We start from the raw sequence: 16,760 nt of genomic DNA on the forward strand, positions 1-16,760 counted from the left end.
TTGGACATGTTTGCATTCAGCTCATACCATAATACCTATTTTTTTAAAAAACTCAGTTACTGAACATAAAATGGATATTAAGACGTTTCTTATATAGCTTGTCAAAGTGTAATCGGTGGACTTTTTATCTGAGAATAGTTTGGGTTTCTAGCCCCAGAAGAGATTTTCCTTACCTTCAGACTACAACTTGGCTGAAAAATGCCAGTGTATTAAAGCTTACTTGGCCAACTTCCTTATTATCCCCATAGGAGTTTTTAAAGGTTTAGCTTTATAATTGTTCCCCCAAAGCTGAACAAATAAGGGGAAGCTTGCCTCTATTAGGTTAGTTAGCAAGTTTTATCTATAAGTTACATGCTCATTATATGCTTTCTTTTTGTTTTACTTTGGAGGAGCAGTTGTTTAGCTTGATCTTTAAAAACTCCTATGAGAATAGTAATAGTTGGGCAATCTCAGTATCTCAAGCACTTCCCCCATAGTCCACATGAGATACTACCATAGGAAAGCTGCAAAAACTGGCCCATGTAGACTGCAGTTGATAAGACTGCTGGAAAGGGATGTGTGCCAAAAGAGGCTGCTGTGCATTTCAAGGATCCCAACTGAGGGAAGATTCAGGAATTGGAAAAATCCTTTAAATTGCTGTGTATTTCAGTGATCAGACAAAGTAATAAGGAGAACAAGCTGTCACCTTCCCCATGTAGAATTTCCCCACATAGTTTGGTTAATTCCCCACTATACAATATGACTCTATCAAAAGGGAGAATGGGATTCAGAAACTGGGAAGAATTCCATTTCAAGCACCCCCATCACTTTCCAGAGCAACAAACTACAGAAAGAACTACAGTTCTTTCAAATCCCAAGTCCCAAGTCTGAATGTAGCCAAGCACCTGGTCCCTCTTATCACCAGAGGGATATCAATTTCGAAAGAAGCACTGATATCTGATTTTCAAATTTCATACTAGAGGGATACTAGCGATGGCCTTTTTTAGAAGTTTAAATGTGCTGAAAAATACATGTTGGTGACCCCATTATTATCAAGAAGTGACAAGGATCAGAGATGTAACTTGGTCAGTTTCTGTGTGTGATGGCTGCCCCGTGTTTGGTCTTGTTCATATTAAATGGCTCTCTCACTAAGGACTGTTCTCCTGTATACAACTTTTCAGAGTACAGTGGATGATCTATTCTTGATGGTTGACCTCTAGTGCTATGACACATTATCTATTCATTTTGGTGATGAAGCCACACTTGGAAAGTGACTGCTTTGTAATAATAGAGGATATATCCAGTGAAACATCAAGAATGCAGCTGGTGTTCTGAATGGCTAAAAATCTTGATCCACCATAGAAATCTTTACTAGCTTAATTTCTACTGATGCCATGTAGACTTGTAGACATATTTGGACAGCTAATGACTGCATTTAAATATAATCTGCACACAGAGGAAAGACACAGATGGGTTGATTCGAACCATAAATTACCAATGTGGCTTGACCTTGAATGCATCAGACTAAAATTCAAAGATGTTTATAAACAGCAGCCTATGGAGGCACACCAGGTGGCTCTCCTTGCATTAAACTATCATAATCTCTTACAAAGGCAAACACCAAAGCCATCATTAAAAACAAGGCAGATGTTGATTCAGTCTGTCAGATTGCTGAACTTCACTCTTCTGGCATTTAACAACTTCAAGCTTTTGTAATGCATCCTGAAACTCAGCCATCCAAGACCTTTATTGACACAGGAGGCACGTTATAAAGTCCTATCTCTGAATGTGCGTTACACAGCTCTTACAACAGGGCTAACGAGTTGAAACATGCCCCCCCCCTTTCAGTATCAGAAATAGCAAAACTGGTATCTGAAGATAGGCAAGACTTAAGGCTTTGGCCAAGTTCTATCAGAAGTAATAAAACTAAATTCCAACTCAGGTACCAAAATTAGCTTCCTGGATTACATATGTCAACCAACCTGGTCTCATACAAAAAGACTGAGGAGAGAGGATGAAGAGCAGCCATGTTGTAATAAATTAGAAATAGGTAGTCTACAATATGATTAGTAAACTATGTGCTAAGCACCAGATATCAAGAACATTATTGGAGGTGGTTTAGCAATTTCCCATCATTAAATACATTGGGAGCGGATTTTGACACCAAAGAATTGCATCATGATTATACCTTTGAAGCAGCCAGCATTATCTTTTGCCACCTTTTCATAATTCTTTTTCTCCCAATAGTAGGGAGTTGGTTTCTGTTGCTCTTAAAAAAGTTTTTCAAGCTGAAACATTAGTTCATATATTATACAGAGCCAGTGCTGGGATTCAGCCAGTTCGCACCACTTCGGGAGAACTGGTTGTTAACTTTCTGAGCAGTTTGGTGAACAAGTTGTTGGAAGAAATAATTAGGGCAGAAAACTGGTTGTTAAATTATTTGAATCCCACCACTGTACAGAGCAGAGTTGTCTATCTCTCTGCCATTAATATTGGGAACTATTCTTGTTGGTCCAAGTTGTGTAATCCAAATCAAACTCAAATTTGAGGTGGCAATGCCTAAAGTTATTGGCTAATGACATAGTTCTTCCCCACTGCCCAATTATAGCTTTTATTGTCTAGGGACTATTTGCCAAGATTGAAGGATACTATAGAGCAGGTGTGTCAAACTCAAGGCCCATGGGCCAGATCCACGAAAGACCGGCCCACAGTGGCTTTGGCAGCAAAAACGGAGCTTGTGAGGGCTGCGCGTGGCTAGCAAAAGGGGCATTTGATCACACCAGTGACGTCAAGCTGGCCATACTCCCCCGCAACCCCCCCCCGGTCAAACACAACCCTAATGCAGCCCTCAATAAAATCAAGTTTGACACATCTGCTATAGAGGAAGCTCTCAGAAAAAGAAACAGTATGTACAATATGCATACTGTACGTACATACATTTATATATTATGAAGTTTAGTTTTAAGAGAATGTGGACTGTATACAATTCTGAGTCCTTGACTTACTTCCTCACTGACTACTTATCAGAAGATTGCAAAAGGTCATTACATGACCCTGGGATACTGCAACCGTCATAAATATGAGCCAGTTGCCAAGCATCTGAATTTTGATTGTGTGACCATGGGGATGCTGCAAAAGTAATTGTGAGAAACAGTCATAAGTCACTTTTCAGTGCCATTGTAACTTTGAATTATCGCTAAATAAATGGTTGTAAGTTAATGGCTACATGTATATATTGTAGTCATCTGAAGTGCAACTCTGATGAGTGTAAGGATGAAAGTAGACATGTATTGCTTTCTGGTGGCCAATGTATCTAAAGACACCCTGCTGGCTCAGGAATTCTAGGAGTTGAAGTTCACAGGTCATAAAAAAGCTATGGTTCCCCACCCCTGCCATATGGGATATATTACCTATTTCATTGAATCCTAGTTCTGTGTTCTGTTCATCTGGCCCATCTGCTTGAATTGCCCTCTGGGTTCAGACAGGTGATGTCAATGAAAAATCTCATTCCCAGGCACTGGTAATGGACTGTGTCAAAATTTAAAAATACTGGCCATAAAAGTACTGATCTTCTCTTAAACCAAATTGGCCAGAAATGTGGATAAGAGAAGGGAAGAAAAATAGATTCATGTGTGATGGAAATATGTATAAAGATATGTACCTTCCAATTCTATGTATTTAATAACCAGTGGTGGGTTTCTACCAGTTCGCCCTGGTTCAGGCGAATCGGTAGCGGCGGTGCACGCTCACAGTCCCAAACCGGTAGCGAAGGTAAGTGAAAACCACTACTGTCAATAACCCCTTATTTTATAAATCTATCCCCATTTTCCTGAATAAGTATTTCACAGCTGTTTTTAGCTGCTGACTGGACCTTAGGATGCAAGTAAAAAATGAAGCTAATTCTGCATGACATTTGTCCACTTCTGGATTTAAAAATGGTCAAAATCCAGCAGGTTAGGCCTAATTTCATGACAACCCAATCATTTTGAAATTATAACCTGTATAACCTGTTAACACATGACATATAGCACACAATCAGTTGGGTTGAAATTAGGGTGGATTGCAGTTGTTATACCTGAACCTGCAACTTTCCATAAATATTTATACAATAGTACACAGTATAGCTGGTTAGGAAGAAAAAAACTAGTAGGGTAGATATTAGTCAGCATCACATAGAATAACACAAGCACCAATATGTATTTTTTTTGGTCACACTGTTCATGTTAATTTCAATTTCCTGAATTTAAGAGCAGGTAAGAATATTTAATAAATGCAATATATTTGTGCTATTGTTTAAATGCCCCCTTTAAAACAGAAGCTAGAATTGATGCAAAGGTGGAATTTATTTCAGAAATGAATTAAATCTGTCTGAGGACTATATTGTGGCAATTAAATGTTGGATTAGGACAGGAAAATTTGTGCTCCATGCCATCCTCAGCCATGGATGTGTAATTCTATCTCAAAGCTTGTAAGAAAAACCTGGGGGAGAGAACGCTGTGTATATTCCTTGAAATCCTGGAGGAAAGGCAGACTAGAAATCGGTGGGGAAAGCAAAAGAGAATTTCTGCCATTAATATTTTCTATATATTTTACTCATCAGAGTAAAAGTTAAAGTTCATGCTTCACCTTCCCTAAACCTATGCAATTTACCAGCAGTGACACACATCATAATCGACTTTCAGACGACGTGTGCATTTAGATACATTTGGAATTTAGAAACATATGGTAGGTGTTCTTATAAAATGGCTGCCATTAACAGATGCTTCCAAACAGAAATCATCTATTTACTAGAAAGCAGAGTGCTAAGATGATTTTGTGCCAACCCTTTTTATTAATCCTGTTTTTATTTTTTTATAATGTGGACACACTCCCAATCAAAGCACTGGGAATCTTTTAAGTGTTGTTGAACTGCAGCCCTCATTAGCTCCAGCCAGCATAGCCAGTGATGGGGAGTTTAATATTTGAAGGGCTATAATACAGTAATGTTAAGTTTGGTAATGTCTCTTATGGCAATTACTAATACCCTTTACCATTTCTTCATAGCATTGTTTCACCAGTAGATGGCATCATCTATTTCCTAAAAACAATGTAGAACTATTGTTTGTGTTTATTGCTTACCAAGAGTTTTGGGAGAGCTTTCTGTAGTCTTCAAGGCATAACAAGTCTTTACTAATTTGTATGCAGAAAAGCTGTAATCAGGGCACACAACAATGTCCCCCATGTTATCCAGTTTAATTGCAGCATCAAATGTATATTGGTTACCAACAACTGGATGTGTGATATAGTATGTCCAGTAAAATCTAAACAGATAGTGCAATTTCACAATTCATAAATTGCAAAATTATCCAGAATTTTATTTATTTAGGAAATTTATATTGCCGCCTATTTTCACATGGTGACTCAAGACGGCTTACAAGAACATAAAAACATCATATAAAAAACAATAAAACTAATAAAAGAGAGAATCATGTAATAAATTAATAAAATAAAATAACCCCCCGCCCCAGCAACAACATATCACATGAGCCATTTAATGGGCTCCATCCCGCTCTTGTTCCCCAGTCCCGTTGGCAGAACCAGGTCTACGGCACCTTCTGGAAGAGTATTAGAGTGGGGGCCATTCTAATCGCGGGAGGAATGATGTTCCAGAGAGAGGGAGCCCCCATGGAGAAAGCCCTTCTTCTGGGTCCCACCAGGTGTATCTCCGTATGGGATGGGACCTGCAACATTCCTTGCCTCCTCGCTCTGGTGGGTCGGGTAAATATGACTGGCAAGATTACCATACAACTAAATCAGAAGTAAACAAGCTTTGGTCCTCCAGTTCTCTGGTCTTCAACTCTCATCAGTCTCATCGAGCCATGCCATTTTTAAGGGCTTAAAATCCAAAATGTTTAGCTGATTTCATCTCCCAGATCTCAGTCATTCATCCTGTAAATTTACATGTATTTTTTAAGAGAAGACAATCATACATCTCAGAAGGGTTTTAACGCGTGAGACGTAATGTTTATGAATACATTATGAAAAAAAGATATTGAGAAGAAATATATATGCATTTTATATCCCCATTGTTTCTATGTCAACTTTTGATCACAAGTGCATGATCGATGCTAAGTAGATAAAAATGAAAACAAGTCAAAAACAAAAACAAAGGGCACAATTACATGGAGCCATTCTAATCTGTAATACAAAAGATTGAGATTAAAAGGATTTTACAGGGCTTCAAAATAAACCATTCACATGATTTGATGGGCTACCGAGAGCAAACTTCAAAGTCACCGTCAAATTGCATTATTTTCCTAGCACAGAACTTGATCCTTGGATCTTTACCCATTTCAATGGAAATGTGGGTGGGATTGATAGAAAAGACAATGAATGCAGAAAGCACAACATGCACAGTAGGGTTATGATTATCACTCCAGTTTTGAAGTTTACTATAAGAACAGAATACAGGTAATCCTCGATCTACAACAGTTCACTTAGTGACCATTTGAAGTTAAAATGGCACTGAAAAAAGTGACTTACGACAATTTTTCACACTTAACGACTGCTGCAGTGTCCCCATGGTCATGTGATTTACATTCGGATGCTTGACAACTGACTGACATTTATGACAGTTGTAGCGTCCCAGGGTCATGTGAGCACCTTTTCTGACCTGACAAGCAAAGTAAGTAGGGAAACTAGATTCACTTAACAACTGAGTTACTAATTTAACAACTACAGTGATTCACTTAACAAATAAGGCAAGAAAAGTCATAAAATGGGACAAAATTCAGTTAACACATTTCTCACTTAGCAACATAAATTTTGGGCTCAGTTGTGGTTGTAAGTTGAGGACTACCTGTAATGTTCTTACTGTGTGTGTGTGTGTGTGTAAATAAATAAATACTGCAGAAGAAAACAAATAAGCATTTTGACAGTGTGTAAAGGATATAAAGCAGTTTTATTTGGTACATGTAATTCTTGACTTACTATCACCACAATTGGGAGCAAAATTTCCATCGTAAGTCAATGCAGTCATAAAGTGAGATGTCACGTGTCCCAACTGACTTATATTGGCAATCCTGGCACTCCCCATTCCAATCATTAACCAAGAATGATGGGTCATTAATCGAGTATCCACCCCACCCAGCCATTTTGGACTTGGAGCCTCTCAGCACCAACCCTATATACCAGGGGTGTCAAACTCAATTTCACTGAGGGCCGCATCAATAATAATAATATAATAATAATAATAATTTTATTTCTATACCGCCCTTCTCCCGAAGGACTCAGGGCGGTGTACAGCCTATTAAAACACAAGACAACATCAGTTAAAATAGTTTAAAATTATTAAATGAATTTGGCCCAAATTTAAAACCCCAGAAATTTAAAACCCAATTTAAAATTGTTATGTTGATAGACCAGCCTGGCGGAACAACAGGGTCTTGAGTGCACAACGAAACACCCGGAGGTCGGAGATCTTACGTATTTCCGGGGGCAGTTCATTCCACAGGGCTGGGGCTCCCACAGAGAAGGCCCTCCCCCTGGGTGTCGCCAGCCAACATAACTTGGCCGATGGCACCCTGAGGAGACCCTCTCTGTGGGAGCGAACTAGCCGGTGGGAGGCTATTGGTGGCAGAAGTCGGTCTCAAAGGTACCCGGGTCCTGTGCCATGGAGCGCTTTAAAGGTGGTTACCAACACCTTGAATCGCACCCGGAAGACCACTGGGAGCCAGTGCAGCTCGCGCAGGAGGGGTGTCATCAAGGTTGTGTTTGACCTCAGGGGGCCCGGTGTGTGTGTGGCCAGGATGGTCATAGCCAGCTCAACGTCACTTGTGTCAAAGGCACCTGTGGTGACCTGAGTGCTCTGCCAGTGAAAACTCCCAAGCTCCATTTTAGGGTGCATTTGCATACAGCAGGGATGTCAAACTCAAGGCACAGCGGGCTGGTCCTTCACTGTTTCCAGGGCAACCCTGCAGGACAGATCTAAGCATCCCATAGGCCGGATCCGGCCCCTGGGCCTTGAGTTTAACACCCATGCTGTATGCAAATGCACCAGGGGTGGGTTCTACTTACCTTTACTACTGGTTTGCAAAAGGGCCGCGTGTATGCGCTTTTCTGCGCATGCGCAGAAGCGTTCTGATGACATTGGGGTTGGTGGGTGGAGCCTACCTCCGGTTTTACTACCGGTTCTATAGAACCGGTCCGAACTGGGGGCAACCCACCACTGAAATGCACCTTAAACCCTTTTTATGGTAAAAGATAATTTTTTAAATAATGTCCAAGCCATTCTGAAGTTTGGCAAATGATCTTTGCATAGATATTATTACAGGCATACAGCTGTGAGAGCTGATATAATAGTTTCAAGTAGACTGATGGCATCAAATTGAAATGGAAATATTTATTATGGGACCAACCGCAAGACCAATCATTTACCCAAGAGGAGCCAAACAAAAACCAAAATCACACTGGTTAAATAGTTTTCCTTCTTCACCCCCATCTTGCTTGTTCAAAAGCTGCTAATAGTTGTCCTTCAGGAAATCTCACTCCTTTGCTCTAAACAAAAGGGGAAAAAAAAAAAGAACTGCCGAAAGTCCTCCTTTGATTCACAAGCGGTTATTTTTTTAACATACGAAGTGTGAAGTTTTAGTGTTATGTTGCCAATCTTGGCTCAGCATCGAACAGCTTTTTCCATGTAACTTAGAACTTGAAAAACCGACTGAAATTAAGTACAGTTATTATCTCCCCTTTCCTGTCATCTGAGGGATATTATCTTTAACCCTAAGATTCAGCAAAATTCTCTATAAGTGCAAATGTTAAGTGCAACTGTGCAATAGAGCTCCCTACACACCATTAACAAGAACAAGGTTCTTTCTTTCAAAAGGCAACTGGACTCTGTTGTTTTGCTAGAAGACATAGACATACACACCCTTAAGTAATTCTTTCACCGTGGAGAGGGGGAGGATTGTATAAAGTATTAGTGTGTGGAGTATTGGATAACAGGACCAAATTATGTACACTTGCAGGGAGCCTGAGTTTTAGGAATGAAGCTTCATAAAATTAGACACTCTGTGACTAATTCAGTTCATGTAATGTAAACATCAATGGGGCTTTTTGTGTTAAACATAATCAGGAACTTGAGAAGACAACAAAAGTGAGTATGAAGGCACATCAAGGTTTTTTTGGGGGTGGGGGACTACATATCTGGTTAGTAATGGTGGGGTTCATTTCTTTCTCTTTCGTTCCCTGGTAAAACTGAAGATCAGAAGGAAAGAAGAAATCATGTCAGGCTCTAACATCTTGCTTTAAAATGAGCGGGAATCTGTAAAGGGTTACTCTTACTTTCAATTCTTTAGCACAGATCTGAAAGCAGATGTTTGGAAGATGAGCCTTCTTTGTTTTGATCTGTTGTGACCTCTCAGTTTACTCAAGGCAATGTATGTTCTGGTCTACAAAGGATTTAACTTAAACTTAAACTTACTCTCAACAGAACATTGTTTCTGTTCAGAGCCGTAGTGGTGCAGTGGTTAGAATGCAGTATTGCAGGCTAATTCTGCTTACTGCCAGAATTTGATTCCCACTGGCTGAAAGTTGACTCAGCTTCCATCCTTCCGAGGTTGGTAGAATGAGGACCCAGATTGTTGGGGGCAATATGCTGACTCTGTAAACCACTTAGAGAGGGGCTGTAAAGCACTGTGAAGCGGCATGTAAGTCTAAGTGCTAGTGCTAGTGCTAGCTTCCACACTAGATTCCAGTTCTCAATATCAGGATATAGGTAGGTAGTCCTTGACTTATGATCACAATTGAGATCAGAACTTCCATTGCTAAGCAAGGCTTTAAGTGAATTGTGACCCATTTTACGACCTTTTTTGGCCACAGATGTTGAGTTACTCCAATTAAGCGAAACATGCATTGTTAAAGAAATCCAGCTTCCCCTATTGACTTTGCTTGTCAGAAGTTGGTTAGAAAGGTCCCCAAATAGCAAATATATGACCCAGGAGGCTGCAACCATCATAAATACATGTTGGTTGCCAAGTGCCCAAATTATGATAATGTAACCTGGGGATACTGCAATGGTCATAAATGTAAAGTCTAGTTGTAGGTCACTTATTCAGTGATGTTGTAACTTCAAACAGTGGCTAAACAAATGGTTGTAAGTCATGTACTACTTGTAAGGTCGTGGACCACGTATGGAAAGCTTTCCTTTACTATCAAGTATTTAACCCATGCTGATAGATTGAGATACTTCTACATGACAGATTTCAGCTGCAACATAATCCAACCCTTGGCCCCATTTTCCAACTTCTCATTTGGTACCCCATTCTTAATTTAACTGCATTTACACTTTGTTAGTGCAAACATGGGATTCATTCGTGTGGCATTTGGAGTGCTAAAGATCAGATTCAAATATCCATGCATCATTTAGTCCAGTGATGGCTAAACTTTTCCGGACCGAGTGCCTAAAGCATGTGCCTAAACCCCCAAAATGCAATGTGCGTGTGGCCCACTGCATGCACCCTGCCCACCCGCACAAGTGCTCTACCCCATGCATGCATGCGCAGCCCCCACACATGCACCCTGCCCCATGCGCATGCACAGCAGACCCGAAAATCAGCTGGCTGGTGGGAGATGCACACGCACGCACAGTGGAGTTGAATTGGGATGACGGCTCATGTGCCATCAGAGAGGGTGCTGCGTGCCACCTCTGGCACACGTGCCATAGGTTCACCATCACGGATTTAGTCATATTGGCTGAGGCCAGGAAATGCTGAAGTTTAACATTCAAAACCCTGCTGGCTTCAGGCCAGTTCTGCGAGAGGGTTTTTTGCTATTTTTTTCTCCTTAATTTTCCTCCCAGGTATACCAACAAAGTAAAATATCCAGCTATAAGAATGGCATGCATATCCCCCTAAATTGGAGGGGACATCTGAGAATCTTAATCTACCCCTGAATCTTGATCCATAAAGTGCTTCTAACATCAAGAGTTTGAAAAATCAGCTTCAACTGGTAGTTTAAACAATATGTATATTCTTCTTCTTGGGTGTTCAGAATGACTATTCACTGAAATCATATATTAATAATTAGATCTTCGGCCAGTCACATGTTCGATGCTGTAAGAAAATACATTCTGGATTGTCAGTGCAGACAGGCTGAGATCGTTGTAATGGTGTCTTGGCTTAGAATAAGTATAAAATCCTATACAGTCCTCTAGTAATCTGATATATAGTTTAAGACCATTGAGATGCCAGAATTCAATTCCAATAATTAGATATAAAATAAATAAAAACACAGAAACTGGCATGCTTTTCAACACACCAAAGCTCTTGGAGTGTTAGTTGAAACCTTAGTTCTGAGTGGAAGTTTTTTACTCACAATTAATTTGTATGTGTTCTTTTGGTATAGTCAGGAAGTTCTGAGTTTTTAGCATTATTCTATAAATGCAAACTGACATCAGTGAGTAGAGCTAATCGAAAAATTTAAGGACAGAGTTTCTAAATGCAAGTCTTCCTATCATGTTTTACATCTCATACTCCCACATTTTTGTAAAGCATAATCAGCTTGGTCTTGCAGCTGAAAGACAGTTCCTTGCAGAAAGATTAAATGTTATCCCCAAAATGATGGTGATGTTTGATACAATCTGAAGATTGTCTAGAACCTATGGCACGCTGCCAGAGGTGGCACACAGCAGCCTGTGGGCACATGAGCCATTGCCCCAGTTCAGCTTTGCTGTGCATGCATGCGTGCCTCCCGCCAGTCAGCTGGTATTCGGGTCTCTGCTGTGCATATATGGTGGGGTGGGGGCCATGTGCAGGGCCGTATGTGCATGCATGGGGGCAGGCCACATGCAGAGAGCGTGCATGCATGTGCGCATGGGCACAGCACGTGTGGGGCACGTGCACGCATGCATGGGAGATGGGGTGCATGCACGGGGCCCACACACACATTTTGGGAGTTCAGGCACACACGTGAGCTTTTGCATGCGCACGGGCACAGGTATGCTTTGGGCACTCGATCCAGAAAAGGTTAACCATCATTGGTCTAGAATCTCAGTATCCTTTTGGGTGCCAGGGACCGATTTTGTGGAGGGTGGTTTTTCTGTGGTCCCGGGGGGGGGGGAGGGAGAAGGCATGGCTTCACATGCTGCCTGGATTCTGAACATGTATGGATGTGGGCCTTCACTCGCTTGCGTGTGCTGGTTCCTGGTGAGCCTTGGACCAATGGTGGTCTGTGGACTGGGGACCCCTGGTCTAGATCATCTCAAGGCTACGTTTGGCATGACATTAAAGTTATATCGAATGCATTTAAGTCAAGAGTGTGCAAGCTTTAAGATTTGTGGATGTCAATTCTCAGAGTTCCCCAACCAGCTTTGCTGGCTGGGGAATTCTGAGAGTTGAAGTACACAAGTCTTAAAGTTGCCGAAGTTGAATACTTCTGGTTTAAATTTAAGAGCAAACTAAAGACAATATGAGTCATGAGAGTAGGGTTTTCATCAGGATTTCAGATATGGGGTTCAATTTATCCATCCTCCATGCCCATCCAGAATATCTTCTCCCTAATCAGCTATTGGCATAAAATCTAAGAGTTATAACTTCTGAAACAAGTTAGAATGTGAATGAAAAAACTCTCGCTGGGAGGATTTTTGAAAAAAATCAGCTCTGTGCCGGGAAAGTGTTAAATTACTTCACTCCACTCTGTTTTGACTGATTTCTTGGCCTACACTGGTGTTTCCTCCCTCCAATTTTGATATGGTTAACCTCATGTATAATTTAACTCTCCTCTCCCCATCTAATGAGAGGTCAAATCTGATTAGCAGGAAATTAGCTCCTTTATCTCAGCATATAATACTTTCCAGATGCTGCCCTCCCTCCTTTTACACATCACTTTATCATTCCTTGAGTTGTGTCTGCCAAGTACTTCAGTTTCTACTGCCTAAAGCAGTGACCAAAGTCAAATTTCCAAAATTCTTCTAGCCTGGTGAACAATATGAACAGGTTTACAATCATTTTGTCGGTCCCACTGCTGGACAATGCAATACAGGTAGTCCTCAACTTACAACAGTTTGTTTACTGTCCGTTCGAAGTTACAACGGCACTGAAAAAAATAACTTACAACCGTTGTTCACTTACGACCATTGCAGAATCCCATGGTCACGAGGTTTACATTCAGATGCTTGGCAACTGGTTCACATTTATGACAGTTGCAGCATCCCAGGGTCATGTGACCATCTTTTGCGATCCAACAAGCAAAATCAATGGGGAAGCCAGATTCACTTAACAACTGTGTTGCTAATTCAACAAGCGCAGTGATTCACTTAACAACCGTGGCAAGGAAAGTTGTAAAATGGGACAAAACCAGGGGTGAAATGCTCCTGATTCGGACCGGATCGGCCGATCCGGTAGCGATGGAGACAGGTAGTTCGGAGAACAGGTAGCAAACATCTGTGCGCCCCCCCCCATGCCCAGCTGAGCCACGAGATCATTAGAGGCTGTTTTTTTTACTTTTAAAAACATTTTTTCTACAACCTGTTCGGCCAAAAAAATGCTTTTAAAAGTAGAAAAAAAAGCCTCTGATGATCGCAAGGCTCAACTGGGATCATCAGAGGCTTCTAAAAGCAGTTTTTTCTGCAACCTCTTCGGCTGAAGAGGTGGTAGAAAAAGTGCTTTTAAAAGTTTTTTTTTTTTTAAAAGTTGGCCATGCCCACCCAGTCACATTAGGAGTTAATGCCCACAGAACCGGTAGTAACACATTTTAGATTTCACCCCTGGACAAAACTCACCAAATTTCCCACTTAGGAACATAAATTCTGGGTTCAATTGTGGTCATAAGTCAAGGACTACCTGTAGTCTGTGCTCATTAACATGGGGTGCAGAAAATGCCTAAGGAACTGTATGAGAGGAAACCTATTGACATTGCTTTTCTGTATGTTGCCATGAAGAGTGTCTAGTCTGACATGACTTATATGCCATGAAGGAAATGCACACACCCTTATAAACATGTAAGAAGCAATACAACATTCAACTTACAACCAACTGAACCCAAAATTTATGTTGCTAAGCAAGACAGATGCTAAGTGAGTGGTGCCCCATTTTACAACACAATTTGCCATGGTTGTTTAAAAAACAGATGTTGGTCCTACCTGACACACCCCTTTTCTGGAGGGGAGGAGACTTCAAGCACGGGATTCACTCTGTCTTCTAGCGGTATAGAAATTCAATAAAATCTAAAAATCTAAATCTAAATCTATAGACTGGGTTGTAATTTGAAGAGATGCCCCCTCTGGTGCTCCTCCAAGTTTCAACGAAGTCCTCGTGATGTTCCAGGATGGTGCACCTGTAATGATGCCCCAAGGATGCCTCGGATCAGACCCCTCCTTAGGGTGGGGCTGGAGTCTCCCCTCCCCTCCAGGAAAGGGGTGTGTCAGGTAGGACCAACACCCATTTTTTCCTGATAGGGGACTCGAGACTCCAGGCATGGGACTTACCCAAGCAGGTCGTCCTCATGGGTGGGTACCTGTCTAGTCCTGATTGCTGGGCGTCTCCAACACCCGCTGTAAAACTCATCTGCCAAACGCGGCCTCCACCGAATCCAGCCTGTATTGTCGCATGAACGGTTACGGGGTCGTCCAGGTTGCTGCCCGGCAGATCTCCTCTACCGAAGCCCACGTCACCCAGGTTGCCGTGGTCACCGCACTTCTGGTGGAGTAGGCAGTAATTGCCCTAGGTCTCAGCAAGGATTGTACATCATAAGCTCTGGCAATAGTCACCCAGAGCAACCTGCCCACTGTTGAAAGCTTGTTAAACTAATCCGGCTCTCTAAATGATGGTTGCCAAGCACCCCAAGTGTCTTATTGTTATGACTTGGGGGATGCTGCAGTATTCATAAATGGGAAACCTGGTCATGTCATTTTTTTTTAGTGCCGTTTTAAGTGGTCCTTAAGTAAATGGTTATAAGGACTACCTGTATGTGAATGGTAAGGTAGGTCAAATTAAACGTTGTTACACACAATTGAAGTAAAAGGAATTTATATCTGAATCAGAAATCCTGGCCAAAGTGACCATGGCACAGATAGGTTGCATGAGAGCAAGAAGCAGCCAGATGTTGGGCCTTTCCAGGAAGACCAAGGCTTAATTTTACATCTTTCCCATTATGGATCCGAATAGCTTTTTAACAATATTTCTAAGACATCAGTAATATAGATGCAGTCTGTTTAACTTTCAATTAACGCTAAGTTAATTTAGATGTATGAAAAGTCTGGTGCTTATTGGGAGTAAATGCACCAGCAAACTGAATTAATGTCTTGGCTTTTTATGTTGTCTGTTTTTCTGGAGCTGAAAACATCTTCCTTCCTTCTAGTCAAGTCAGAAGCATACCAATAGGATACTGATCTTCTTAACAAACCTTTTAGAAAAATAAAGCAAAATCTCAAAAAACAATACAAAAGAGGGAGTAAGATGGCAATCAAATAATAAAATTTCCCCAATATTCCAAATATCCATAACCTCAAAAATATATTCCTATTGAGGCAACTTGTGAATGATTTTGAGATGCGGCTTGGCCTTTTTGAGTATCTTGTGCTTTTCTGTGATTGTGTTGTAGGACTGTTGAATAGAAAACCTGTGTACCCTGAAAGTTAAATTGGAATTCCTTGCTCCCCCATGGCCTGTTTTTTTATAGCAGCCAAATATTCTGCAGAAAAAAAATGAAAAAACTTTAACTAATGTTATACATTTTAATTGAAACTTTACCCAGTTTTGAAATATAAGTTTTGAAAAATTAAATATCAATGTTCATTGTTATATCTGCATAATACATTTTTTTGGGGGGGGGATCTTAAACAATAAGCGATTTCTATTACTCAACACATAACAAATTTCTGTTTTACTGATTTATGTCCTGTGAGTATTTCCCATTATAATCCAATTTAGGAAACTGGATTAAGAGTGCTAATTGAATTGCTTAGGTTATTTCTTTGGCTTTGAATGTGTTTTCCTTGTTTCTTGCTGAATAAATTACTTTTATTAAGCAAAAAAAAAAAAAAGCACTGCTTAACATTATTTTAGTTTTAAAAACAATTTTTGAGGGGTAGAAGTTTAAATCTGCTACAGAAAAAAAGTGCCTTACTGTACCCAAAATGGTAATATAGTTGTGTTCAAATTCCCCTATTTCAATAATTTTGATCTGAACTATTTGGCGTTTTAGTCCTTTGAAGACACCACCATTAATGTTTTAAACAGCTTCTGAAAAATGGTATCATCACAATGAGCTTTAGAATATTTTGAACCTTACTCGAATTGTTTTGAGTGCAAGAAAGAGAATTGGAATGACTGGAGAATATCACTTTTGTTGTCATGGTTAGATCATTTTCGGATCACTATAATGCTAATTGGCACTATTGTGATCTGCAGGGAAGAGACCTGAATTAAGATGATCTGTCCAAGGTCCCTTATGGATCCTCTAGATTCCCTGTGGGCAGTTTTGGAATTTTCAACAATCTGACAAGCAATTGAGTTGGGTATTTAGTTGATCTCTGGAATGCAGAAACAATGAAAACAGTTGGAAGAATTTCTCTGGAGAAACCACTCTCTGTATGTCAGACTCTAATCAAGGGATGACTGATAGATGGAACATCAATTCCTGGAAAAATGAGGGAACATGGCTGGACAAGGACACAAATCCATTATCTCGGCCTACGATATAGTTGTAATGGTGGCAAAACATCAATACTTCTCCATTGAGTATGAGTGGATCACCATTTGTTAGCTCATAAGGTAAGCCATACTGAAAAAAAAAATGCCATATAG

General features: G+C 40.6%; 1 long non-coding RNA gene across 1 annotated transcript; it reads right to left on the reverse strand.

Annotated features, from left to right (window-relative positions):
* Window positions 1-8,344: 8,344 nt before the first annotated feature.
* On the reverse strand, window positions 8,345-14,735 carry LOC117677351 (uncharacterized). The gene is made up of 2 exons (XR_004594763.3): window positions 14,441-14,735; window positions 8,345-8,514 (listed from the first exon to the last, which is right to left on the reverse strand). It is a non-coding gene; the product is annotated as an uncharacterized LOC117677351 (long non-coding RNA).
* Window positions 14,736-16,760: the final 2,025 nt, after the last annotated feature.

The sequence above is a fragment of the Pantherophis guttatus genome, chromosome 3 (assembly GCF_059756535.1).
Source record: "Pantherophis guttatus breed Tessera chromosome 3, ASM5975653v1, whole genome shotgun sequence".
In the NCBI taxonomy this organism is placed as follows: domain Eukaryota; kingdom Metazoa; phylum Chordata; class Lepidosauria; order Squamata; family Colubridae; genus Pantherophis; species Pantherophis guttatus.